Consider the following 13055-nt stretch of genomic DNA (forward strand, 5'->3'; position numbering starts at 1 on the left):
ATGGAAAAGGAATAAGTTGGTACTTAGTGAGGTTGTCATCCTCCAAGATTTCCTCCAAGATAATACTAGAGGTCCTTCCTCCCTTCTAAACATCATCATCCAAGACATGGTTAAGCCATAAGGAATCACCATTTTTGAGTTGAATAGAAAGTTAATTGCTTTCTCAATCTATTAATCAAGAGAGAATATATCATTTGATCTAAGTGGCTATATTTCGGGTGAAGTTCAAGGCTAAGAAGGTCCATAAAGATAGGTGGATTTTTATTTTTCCCATTCAAAGGGCTTGGAGAAGATTATTTAATGGGGTCTATGGGTAGGTTGAGATCAAGACTAGAAGTTTTAAAGTCCAGATGACCAAAAGAAGAGTCCTTTTTTGTGGGATAGGAAAAGGGCCAGCTTTAAAAAGAGGAAGCCTTGAGAAGATATTTTCGGGGTCTAGGCCAGGAAGGAGGAAGGATTGAATATCAGCACTACTCAATAAGGGTGGCAGATTTTGACTTGAGTTCTTACTTATCATGATGTTCTTTTCGGAACTAACAGCGCTAGAAGAAGCCTACAGAAGTTGAGTCTTAACTGGAGAGACAAGTATTGGGCCACTCATTTTATCAAGAGCATGATTAATGGTGGCTGAAGAATCTTCATTTGGTGGTTGAGGCATAATTGGCTTCTATATGCTTTCCCTTTAATCACCAATGCATGAAGATCAGTAGCATTCTAAACCTTCCCTAATCTAGGATTTCTGATTCTGAGTGAATGAGAAAAAGGAGCTTTTGACACTATTCTCAACCATGCATGGTGTTACTTCAGTTGCTTTTATGCTTCCAAGCTTTATACCATTCTCATAATCATTATTGGATTGAATATGACCAAAGGACTCCTTGTCATCCTCTTGCTTAACAACACATAACTTGGATATATGCCCTATCCTATTGCAAAAATAATAGGTGTCTGGAATTTTAACATATTTGAAGGGGAACCAAGAGAAGCTACCATCCTCGAGCCTATTTTTGAAACCCCAAAGAAGAGGTTCCTTAACATCCAGATTTAATTTGATTCGTAGTTTACAGCACCAACCACTAAAATAGTTAATACCTAAATCCACTTCCAACACTTCTCCCAGGAGTTTAACTTTCTTGTTTGCATTTGAGGAGTTTATTTGGTTTGGAGGAAGATCATGCACTTGGACCTATAGGGGGATCTAGTGAAGTCCATGCTTTTAACAATCTTACTAGCCAGCCACTCTTGGATATTGATAAGTTGATTTTGCATGTTGCATGGCCTTTCATTCAAGACCACTATGTAATATGCCTTATTGTCAAAATAAAAGATGAAAATATCCTTACCATCTCTTTCAATGCAGACCTCTTTTATAATCTCAAAGAGACTTTTAGGGCTTCTCTAATGAGATGAGAGTTTAAACTCTTAATGGAAATAAGCTTACCAGCAAGGCTTAATTTCATAAGGTCCTTAAACTCTTAGGGAACAAAGTCAAGATCCTACACAAGATCCTCACATTTGAGATGTTCTGTCATTCCAATAATATTTTCAAATGAGAAAGCTAAAGATCAATTCCATAATAGATGAGTAGCAAAGGGCTTGGGAGGGAAAAAGAGCTTTGAACTTGACTTTTAATGAGAATAAAAAGGAGAGTAGAGAGGGATGCAAGAATAAGAGGAAAAAAGCTGCATTAGTAGTACTAAGGTTGACCATTGAGGGCGAGTCGAAAGGACTGTGAAATTTTTTAGGAAGCTTTGCCATTAAATGGCCGAAAATAAAATAGAAATAATGGAAGAAAAGAGATAAGGGAAGGAATCTTAATAATGAGGCAAGGAGAAGAAGGAGACCAAGCAAGGGGAAGAGGAGTCTTAGTATGGAGACAAGTAATAACTTAGCTATAGAAGAAAAATACCCACGGAGGAAAAGGCAAAATACCAGGTCGATTCAACTACTTATAGCTACTGAGATCAAAATCATTGCCTAAAAGAGATCAAAGGTCTTTACCCAAGACAAGCGAATTGCAAATTCAGCTCCTTTTTCTCTTATTGGTTCTTTTAAAAAAAAAAGAAGTTAATAGTATCAACTATAAATAAATTCTTTTATGCTATGTTTGGTTGAAATCTATTAAGGAATTCATTTCATTTAAGAAAAAGATATGAAAAAGAAAGTAAAATAGAAATAATAAAGGTTTTCTTTTTAAATGATATAAATAATAAAGTTAAAAGAGATATTTTGATGTTGTAAAATATATGAACAAACTAATATGAAATTTATTTGAAAATTCTATCTATTTCGTTAAATTTTAATTTAGCTATAACTAATTCAACACAAATTTGATTATATAAATTCTAAATTAACTCTCACTTTATTTAAAACATATAAGTTTTAAGATTGCAAATAAATTCCATAAGTTTTATAGATTTAAACTAAACAACAAGTTAATTTATGTTTGAAATAAAGGTGTACTATCTTTTTGGGGGAGAAATGATGAAATAATAAAGAAGCTCGGTTGCAACAGTCCATTATCATCATCATCAAACCTATGTTGCTGCTATTTGGGCACCAAGATCCAGACTCGACTTGGAATGAAAAAGCCCTCTTCAATATCTACTGGTATTCTCTAGATTCCATTAATGGTTGCTTAATGATGGGCTACTTATGCAACCTACACCTAAGGCAATGAACCTATCAATGCGGCCTAGCACTAGTGAGTATCAAGGTTGTATCCCTGGAGATCAGGTGAACCTAGAGTTATTACTGTTCACTATGTTATCTAGTCTGAAATAGAGTGTGAGAAGTCTAAATTAACTAACTAATGATTATGAATGCAAATAAATAAATGAACAGCAACTGACAATCGAAAGACAACCGCAGCAAGAGAAACAAACCCAAAGGGGACCTAAGTGATGGAATTCTAAGGGTTGGTTTTATAAATTACTAATCTTGCTTACCTGTGCCTAAATCCTGAATCCAACTCGGTTCCTCTCTCGAGCTCACCGACTTCCTAAACCTACACTAACCTAATGGAATCTCTTCCTATCAGATTATTATAGATTAGCATTAAGCATGATTTAGATCTATTAAGAGTTGTTAATTCTTAATCCGGCGAGTAAATTAACCTTATCTCTAAGTGTTAACTACCAGTTCTTACTATTCAAATTCTAGTTGTAACAAGCATTTCTCAATGTCAAGAAATAACGCAAAAGACAATTAATTCAACGTCTCAAATTAACTGAATCAAACTTTATTGCTGAATAGCAAGAAGATTACAAGAATGGCTAATATAAATCTAACAACTAAGCACAATCCATAAACAATAAATACCCTAATGGGTTCAAAAGATCTAGCTACTCATGTTCATAGTTAAAGCAAAGTAAGGAACAAATAAGGAAAAGAAAATTGAAGGCATGTACACCCTTCTCTTTCAAATTGGATGAGAAACCCTATTTTGCCAATTCAAACTATCAAACCCTAATCTGCCTCTTGAATACTCCCAAATCTTATTTTTGATCTTCAAATCGATATTGAAACAAGTGTAATCCTTCCTTCAATTGATGAATTTGATCTCTCAAAGTCGACAATTGAGGTCTAGAAAACAAGTGAATTGAGTGTGTATATTGGAATTAGGTCAGAAAAATCGAGCCACCATTCACCAAATCGAATTTTGCCTATATAGTCTCTTCAGCGCGACCAAGGTCAAGCTCAGGCCGGGTCAATGAGTCTGGCCGTCGAACCTAAGGATTCTTGTGTTGACCTCTTCGGAGCCACCACGGGCCTTGGTGGAGGCCGTGGTGGCTACGGAAACCGTGCCAAAAGGCACTCTTGGAGGGCAGCTACTTGGCAATTCAGCACGGCCGGAGTCAAGGCCGTGCTTAACCCTCGGGGTGCTAGTCCTCGTCCAATTTGATGGATTCTGGTCCGTAATCACGCGTATTTCCCTCGATTATTGATAGTGTCCTTCGAAAATGACCTGAAACGTGAAAGGAAATAAAAGACAAGTGATTCTAGCATAAAACAAGATAATCATGCACAAGAATGTAAACAAGTGTAGTATGATGCCTATCAAATCACCCCACACTTAAGCTTTGTCCTCAAGCAATCAATAACTCACTCCTCAAACAGATACCAAATAACTCAATCATATACTTTGCAGGAAGTTAGCTCAAAACAAATCTCAAAACTCCTTAATGAATTTCTCCAAAATCCCCAAATCACTAAATCTTTAAGAGAGAGAACAAAGTTAATAAAGCTGCTAAAATTAAAATGATAAACCATCCAAACTGAGAATTTGAAAACCATGCCTCACAAGATGTCACTCAAAACACACAAGTGTATATAGGTGAAAGAAGATCGCCAAGCTCTCAACACAAAAATACAGACAAAGTACTTACCATAAGCTTGCTTATAGATCCAATCTCCACTATTGTGAAATAATCAATAATCATGATCAAAGGGTCTTAAGCCAGATTGTAATGGGGTTAAGGTAGGGTATGGAGAAATATGGAAAGTAGGCTAAAAGTTGCTAGAAAATTATGCAGGTAATGCAAGAAAATAGCCAAGGATCAAATGCTGTACCAAAAATGAACACTAAGTTGCTCCAACAATAAGATGATGCTCAAAATGAACTAAAAGAATACTAAATTCTCTTCTTCTTTTTTTTGATATATACTATGTATATATATTACAGCAGCTTATGTAGAAGCTGTTGTGGTTATTGACATAAACAATAAGAATGAATATCCAATTTTGGATTGAAGGGAGCATCTACGAAAAATCTAGCAACTTAGTGAATATATATAAAAAGAATGCAAATTGATCCAAAATGAAATATAGCATAAACTTACATAATTTCCAGCAACAATGGTAGAAAGAATGGTAAAATGAATAGAAGTGATAAAATGAGTGTTAAAGGTGAATTACAACGAAAGAAAAGGCTAAGGCTCAAAATTGGTTCACTAAGGAAAAAATAGGGTTAGGCTTTTGGTCAAATTGTGTAAATCCTAAGTGCCCAAATCATCTCATGACTATCAAAAATTCATGTAATCTCAAAAAGAATCACAAAGCAAGTTCTAAAAACAAAGATTATGTACAATGCTCACTAAACAATAACAAAAGGAGCATAAAAAAATAATGATGCCCAATTTAGTTCAAAACCTCACCATTTGAGTGGGTTAAAATTGCATGAATTCTCAAACCAAAGTTTAAAAACAATCAATCATAATAATAAACAGCAATATTTATAGTGTTCTATTTTCAAGATAAAGTAAAATGGAAAAATTAGAGAAAAACACCAGTTTTACCTGGCTTGATTAAAATTAAGAGATTCGTTCATTTCCTTCTTCTAACAAGATTCGATAAAAGTTATAAGGGTATTTATTCAAAAGAGAAAAATCATCAACTACTCGATTGAAACAAAACTCAAGAAAATAACAAAATCGGTACCTGCACAAAACTAAGGTACCTACCCCACACTTGATTATAACACTATCCACAGTGTTAGAAAGATTAAAACTGGGTAAGCATATGACTCGCACATCATAGTTATTGAAGATCATGCTTAGTTTTCAAATTGGGAAAGCATAGTGTTCTACTAAAATAACTTAACATAAAAAAGAAAAATGAAAGGAAATAACATAAAATTAAGCATGCAAAAGGCAAGAAAATAAAATAAAATAAAATAAATGAAAGAAAATAAAAAGAAAAGTTGCACAAATTATTTTTTTCACTGCTAGGAGTCTGCTGATGGTGTATCCTCACTGCTTGGATCTGCTGGAAGACGAGGAGCAGGGAAAGTCATTAAAGGAGGGGGCTGTGGTAGATCAGGGTCCGTGAAGCATCCTGCCAGATCGAACTTCATATCATCAATGAGCCGCTGATTTTGTGCTCTAGTGTCCATTAACTTTTTCATTTGCTCCACTAAGAAGTCTGTCTGGGTGGCCTGCCTCTCCAACCCGTTCATAAGCTACTGAAGCATGATGTTCATTCTGCCAAGTTGTGCCCTAGTCTCCTCTTGAAACTGCGCAAATTGAGTATGGTGTTGCTGCTGTAGATCGTAGACTCAATCTAGTCGGTCAGCCAAAGCACTAATCTGAGCACTCGATGTCCCTACAAAATAAGAGGATGAGGCTCCAGATGGAGGCATAAATACTCTAGCTGGGTTGGGAATCCTAACATCCGGGATCCCAGCCGACGGATCTTGGGCTCCTCTAGTCGCTGCCTCTCTAGCCTCCCTAACTATTATGTTCACAAGCCTGTACTCTATACCATGTGAATGTCTAGTAGCCGTGATCATCTGCATGTTGATCATCTGTCTGATCCCTAGTGGGGTCATGTCACCAATATTTGAAAGCTCTGACAGACAATCGTCCAATACATCCAGTCTCTTGGCTAACCTAGTCACGTACGGGTCAAAACAATAATGCATCTTCTTCTGGGCGTCTACTATAAATGATCGGACTTGACGAGCCAACAAATATCCCAAGTCCAACTTCTTCTGATGTTGCATAGCCTAGAGGATGAAGATATCGGTCTGTGTTACCGCTCTAAAACTATCTCCTCTGCCTGTAATGGTGTAAGCTAATAGGGTATGGAGATAGTAGAGATGATCCGGAAGGCTAGACGCCTTAGACCTGCTTGGGTAGTACGTTTCCGGCCTAAGTACCAATGAGTCCCACATGGTGTCTCAGGATATTGGGTTGATGTAGAGGCATCCCTGATACTCCTCCCCCGAGATCTCCTGTTCAGTCCATAATCCCAAATGCATGCCGAATTGTGGGACTGACATTAAGAACTCCTTTCCCCTAAGTCTGAAATAAACTGCATCAGGCTGAGGCCAGTTTATGATCTGTTACTGCAGGAAGAAGGTGCTGAGGAACTCAATTGTAAGCTCAAGGTAGGTTGGCTCAATGATGTCAAAGAGTCACGCATACGGCAGAATCTCAAACAGAGTGCGCACGTCTTGTACCAATCCCACTCTTTCTAGGGATACGAAATCGATGCAACGACCGCCATCACTTGCTTCCATCTCATGACTTGGAATCGACTCTCATTATCTGCATTAGGGAATGTCCATAATGGATGATGACCAGGTGCAAGTGGGTTCACAGTTGGTGCTGGGGCTGCTGCTGGTTCTGGTGCTGTAGAGGAAGATGTTCCTTCGCCACGCGATCACTTACTAGTAGTGACGCATTTTGGTTGCTTCCTACAGGATTGATCGCGATCCGTCATTTTACCTGATGCAATGAATCATTAGTTATTCGTACAAGAAATCAAGTTAATCAGAAATCCTACCGAAAATTTAGACTTAACAAAAGACTAAAGCCTCAAACTCCTGAATAAACTAATTAACTGATACATTCCAACCTACTTTATCGTGCACCAACTACCGCAACTTTATTCTAGCAATTATTCATAAAAGAGTGCCATAGACAAACTTTATTTCTGCCAAACCCCACACTTATCAAAATTCATAATCGACTTTACATCAAACATAACAACTAATGTAAATTAATCTAATTGAGGTCATATTGAAGCAGTGTAACAACGTAAAACTACCAAAACATACTAGCACGTCCTAAATAAAGTATATGCATAAAAGAAAAACTAAATTAAAAATAAATAAAAGCAAAAAGTGAAGAGACTTACTTGGAAATTACCGAGAAAGGTAAGAAAGATGAGAAAAATGGAAGAAGACAACACCTTGGAGCGTAGAAAAAGGGGTAGCAAAATTTTTTGGAAGCCTCCCTTTTTATAGGCACGGGGGTCAGCACGGGTGAGGAAAAGGCCGTGCTGATCAGCATGGCCAGGACTCGGCCCGTGCTGAGCCTTTATGCTTCAATGGTGCACCAATTGGCACGGGTGGGGGCATGGCCGTGCTGACCAGCACGGCCTGGTGTTGCCACCCGTAATGCCTTCGGAAGCCGTGATGAACGGCTGAAATCCCTCAAGTCTTCATGTGTCTTTCATCACGGGCTTCACTCAGGCCGTACTGATGGGCACGACCTAGTGTTGTAGCCCGTGATGGCCACAAAAACCGTGGTGAAAGGGGAGGTTTCTGGGCTTTCCTTTGCCATCTCGGGTCGCCGAACTCCCTACCTGTAATTGACACATATACGCACATGTTTAGGCCGTAAATTAAGTAAATATGATCAAACGGAAAAGTCCGCCCTCACCTATTGCAAAAGTCCGACTTAAGTTAAAAAAAAAAACCTAAATTCATACAACTATGTTAAATTACTAAGTAAGTGTTCTAACTACTATCAAGCAACTAAAATGAATGAAGTCTAAAGAAAATAACGAAATAACAAAAACTAACAAGTGTAATCCTTCCTTTTTTGATCTTCAAATCTTATTTTTGATCTTTAAATCGATGTTGAAACAAGTGTAATCCTTCCTTCAATTAATGAATTTGATCTCCCAAAGTCGATAATTAAGGTCTAGAAAACAAGTGAATTGAGTGTGTATATTGGAATTAGGTTAGAAAAATCGAGCCACCATTCACCAAATCAAATTTTGCCTATATAGTCTCTTCAGCATGGCCGTGGTCAAGCCTGTGCTGGTCAGCACGGGCAGAGTCCAGGCCGTGCTGAACCTAAGGATTCCATTGTGTTAACCTTTTCCAGGTCGTGCCCAAGCCGGTGTAGAGCCACCACGGGCCGTGGTGGAGGCCTTGGTAGCTACGGAAACCGTGCCAAAAGGCACTCTTAGAGGGCAGCTAGTTGGCAATTCAGCACGGTCGGAGTCCAGGTGATGTAAACCTTCTATGGAAGAGAAGATTACATGCCAAGATCGATACTTATAAGGTTTGCCAAAAGTTATTTGCGGAACTATCACCCTTATTTATAAAGAAATAAGATCAATAGCTATAATGAGATGAACTTAATTAATCCTAGAAACTAACAAGTTAATAGAATAAAATTAAGGTAGAAGTGAAATCAAAACCTAAACAATAAGCTTTAATCTCAAGAACACTCAAAGAAACTCTTTAAATAAAAACAAGATTTTCTATTCAATCAAAGATATATGCTTTTGCAGAATTACATAGCTCTATTTATAGAGTTTAAATAATCATAATCCTAGAATGACTAGGATATGTGGCCAAGACTCCTAAATAAACAAAACTTGAAGTAAAAGAGTAGCAAACTCCTACTTTGACTTGGACTTGTTAAAAGAAGACTCCTATTTTGATTTGGATTTTGACTTTGAATATTCAACCTTGGACTTGGGCTTTACGTTTGGGCTTGAATTCAACATAAATAAGATCTGATCTTCATGTCTTCACGTTGGGGTTTAATCCATTAATGAAATATAATTAATCAAAGTTGAATCTTGATCTTCTAAGTTCAACTCGCTAACCTTGCTTCTTAAATGCATCTTATCTATCACGTGGACCATGAAAGAACATAAGGCAGCCTTGAATCTCTTGCTTTTAGCTAGTATGATTGGACCCTCATACTTCAATGGATCCATTCGTGGCTTGCTTGGTGGTGAAGGATCAGCCTTGATTTTATCATCCCCTCCCTCCTCGAAAGGATTCGTCCTTGAATCAAGACCTTAATCAAAAGAAAATGGAGATAAATCAGCAACATTGAATGTAGCACTAACTCCATACTCATCGAGCAAGTCAATCTTGTAAGCATTATTGTTGATGCATTCCAACACTTGAAAAGGTCCATCTCCCCTTGGCATCAACTTGCTTTTTCTTTGGTTTGGGAATCTTTCTTTGTGCATGTATATCCACACCCAATCTCCGGGTTCAAAGATCACCTCTTTTCTTCCTTTGTTGGCGTGTTTAGCATTTGCTTCATTCTTGCGCTCTAGATTAGCTCAAACCTGTTTATGCAATTTAAGCATATATTCGGCTTTTTTCTTGCCATCAAGGTTAGTTTGTTCCTTTAAAGGTAAAGCAATAAAATCTAATGGACTCAAAGGTACAAACCCATAGACAATCTCAAAAGTTTTATCAAAATTAGGAAGAGATAGAATAGAAGAAGAAGTAAGTTTTTGTTTGAACAAGTCAAACACCGATTGTTGTGCTTCTTCCTAATTAAACTTCACATCTTTCTTCACTAATTCATTCAATGATACGGCAGTGGTACTGAAATCTTTCATAAAACGCCTATAGAAGCTTGCTAGTCCATGAAAACTTCAAACTTCACTTGCATTTGTGGGAATCGGCCACTCTTTGATTGCCTTCACCTTTTCTTCATCAACCTCAATTCATTTTGCACTAACAACAAAACCAAGAAAAACAAGTTTGTTTATGCAAAAATCTCACTTCTTGAGGTTAGTAAACAAAACTTCTTTGCATAAAGTTTTAAGAACTAAACGCACGTGCTTTACATGTTCATCATAAGATCTGCTATAAATAAGTATATCATCAAAATAGACAACCACAAACCTGCCTATATAAGCACGCAAAACATGATTCATTAATCTCATGAATGTACTAGGTGCATTAGTTAAACCAAACGGCATGACTAACCACTTATATAAACCAAATTTAGTTTTGATGCTATTTTTCATTCATCACTCTCTTTCATTCTAATTTGATGATAACCACTTTTTAGATCAATCTTAGTGAACACAACAGCCCCATGCAACTCATCAAGCATGTCATCTAATCTAGGTATAGGATGACGATATTTAATAGTTATTTTATTAATTGCACGGCAATCCACACACATACGCCAAGAACCATCTTTCTTAGGGACAAGTATAACAGGAACAGCACATGGACTTAAACTTTCCCTAACATAACCTTTATTAAGAAGTTCTTCCACTTGGCATTGTAGTTCTTTGGTTTCTTCAGGATTTGCTCTATATGCCGGCCTATTAGGTATGGTAGAACCGGGTACAAAGTTAATTTGGTGCTCAATATTACGAATGGGTGGTAACCTACTTGGAATTTCATCGGGAAACACGTCCTCAAACTCCTGCAAAAGAGACTTGAAACTTGAAGGCAAAGAAACATTAAGATCGTTAGTGGTTAGAAAACTTTCTTTGTAAACAAGCACAAGTATTTTTTTTTGTGACATTAAAGCTTTTCTCACATCTCTCTCTCTTGCCACAAAGCTCACTTTTCTCTCTTTTGCACTCAACTCACCTTCTTCTTGCGCCTCACAACTCAATGTTTTCTTTTTGCACAAACTCTCTTTCTCTCATTTGTCCTCTCTTTTCTCACACCCCTCATGGTTTTTCACACAGCTCTCCTTTTGCTTGTGCACCTTTTCTTTTTCACGTGTACTCTCTCTCTCTTTCTTTTTCTTTTTCATAGGCAGCAACTTTAAGTTTCATTGTACGTTGGTCTTTATTAACAATCTTTGGACTTAAAGGTGTAAGAGTATAAAGTTTGGATGTTTAGTTGTTGAAAGTTTCAATCGATCCACCATCATTATGCTAGCAATGTTAGTGCAACTACCACTATCAATAATTAAAACACAAGGATTTTTTCTTACTAAACAGCGTGTATGGAAGATGTTCTCTCTTTGGCTTTCATCATCAACCCCTTATTGCACGTTCAAGGATCTAATGGTGACTCCACATAGCTCTCCTGAATGCCCCTCTTGCTTAGCTCCATCATCGGAATAGCAATCTTCCAATTCGGGCATTGAATCTTCATCACTTTCAGCTCCACTATCTTCTTCACTAGCATACACCAATTTGCCTCCTTTTAATTCTAAAGTGCGCTTGTTTGGACATTGAGAAGAGATATATCTATAGCCTAAGCATTTGAAGCATTGGATCTTTTTGGGCTTGCCTTCTTGAGTTCGGCCTTTATTACTTTAATCCCTCTTTGTTTCGGCTTTATTATCTTTAGACACTTCCTTTCCTTTGTTTTGGGTAGAATTTGGACCTTTCCAATTGGATTTCCAATTAGAATTTGTTAAAGATGAGTTCTTGCTCTTTTGCTTCAATTGTCGCTCTATCTTGATTGCCATGTGTAGCATGTCCTCCATCTCTACATAATGCTGCAATTCAACAAGATTAGCAATATCTTTATTAAGACCATGCAAAAATCGAACCATAGTAGCCTCCCTATCCTCTTCTATATTGGTCCTAATCAAAGCAATCTCCATCTCTTGATAATACTCCTCTACGCTCTTTCCCCCTTGTATCAAACTTTGTAGCTTATTGTACAACTCTCTATAGTAATGAGAAGGAACAAAGCGTTTCCTCATTATTCGTTTCACTTCAGCCCATGTTTGGATCTCCTCCTCACCATTCCTACGCCTATTACTCACTAGTTGGTCCCACCAAATTGTGGCATAATGGGTGAATTCAACTACAGCCAATTTTACTTTCTTCTCCTCATATAGTTATGGCATTCAAATACTCTCTCAACCTTCTTTTCCCACTCTAGATACAACTCAGGATCACTCTTACCTTGGAAGGAAGGAATTGTAAGTTTAATACTACCCAAGTATGAATCTACCTTATTTCTCCCATGGTGAGTTTCGGTTCTATCTCCCCATTCTTCTTCATCTCTCCATGTTCCTCTCCTCGCTCTAGACATACTTTCCTCATCTCGAAAGCTCCTACCTCTCGATTCAGATTTGATTTTTATTAGTTCATCCATCATTTCAGCATACCTATTTTCGCTATCAAGCCTTTATCGCTCAAGTTTGGAGTTTATGCCTCCATGAATGCTCTCATATCTGGAATTTCGTGATTGGAATCTTTGGAAGAAGATTGATTAGACATGGTTTCAAGAAGATTGGTTTCTCCCTCACGTGTTTGCACTCAATCAAAGAAAGAGTTTTTCTTTGTGCTCTTCAAAATTAACTCAAATTGTAAAAGTTAAAATCACAACCAACTTAATAAAACACAATTAACAAGCTAGAACAAAAATTAATTAAGCTAAAGATGAATTAGAGGAAAAGGAGAATAAAATAACGAACTAAGAATAATGATGGAAGTAAAAGAAATATAGAATAACAGAATGATAAAGAGGAATATAAGAAATCGAATAGGAAATAATTAAAGAAAAGTAGAATAGGAAAAGGAATTGAAAAGATAAGTTTATGTGATATCTTCAAACCTGATTTTCTTTGGATTTT

The sequence above is a fragment of the Ricinus communis genome, chromosome 6, assembly GCF_019578655.1.
Source record: "Ricinus communis isolate WT05 ecotype wild-type chromosome 6, ASM1957865v1, whole genome shotgun sequence".
NCBI classification, from domain to species: Eukaryota; Viridiplantae; Streptophyta; class Magnoliopsida; order Malpighiales; family Euphorbiaceae; genus Ricinus; species Ricinus communis.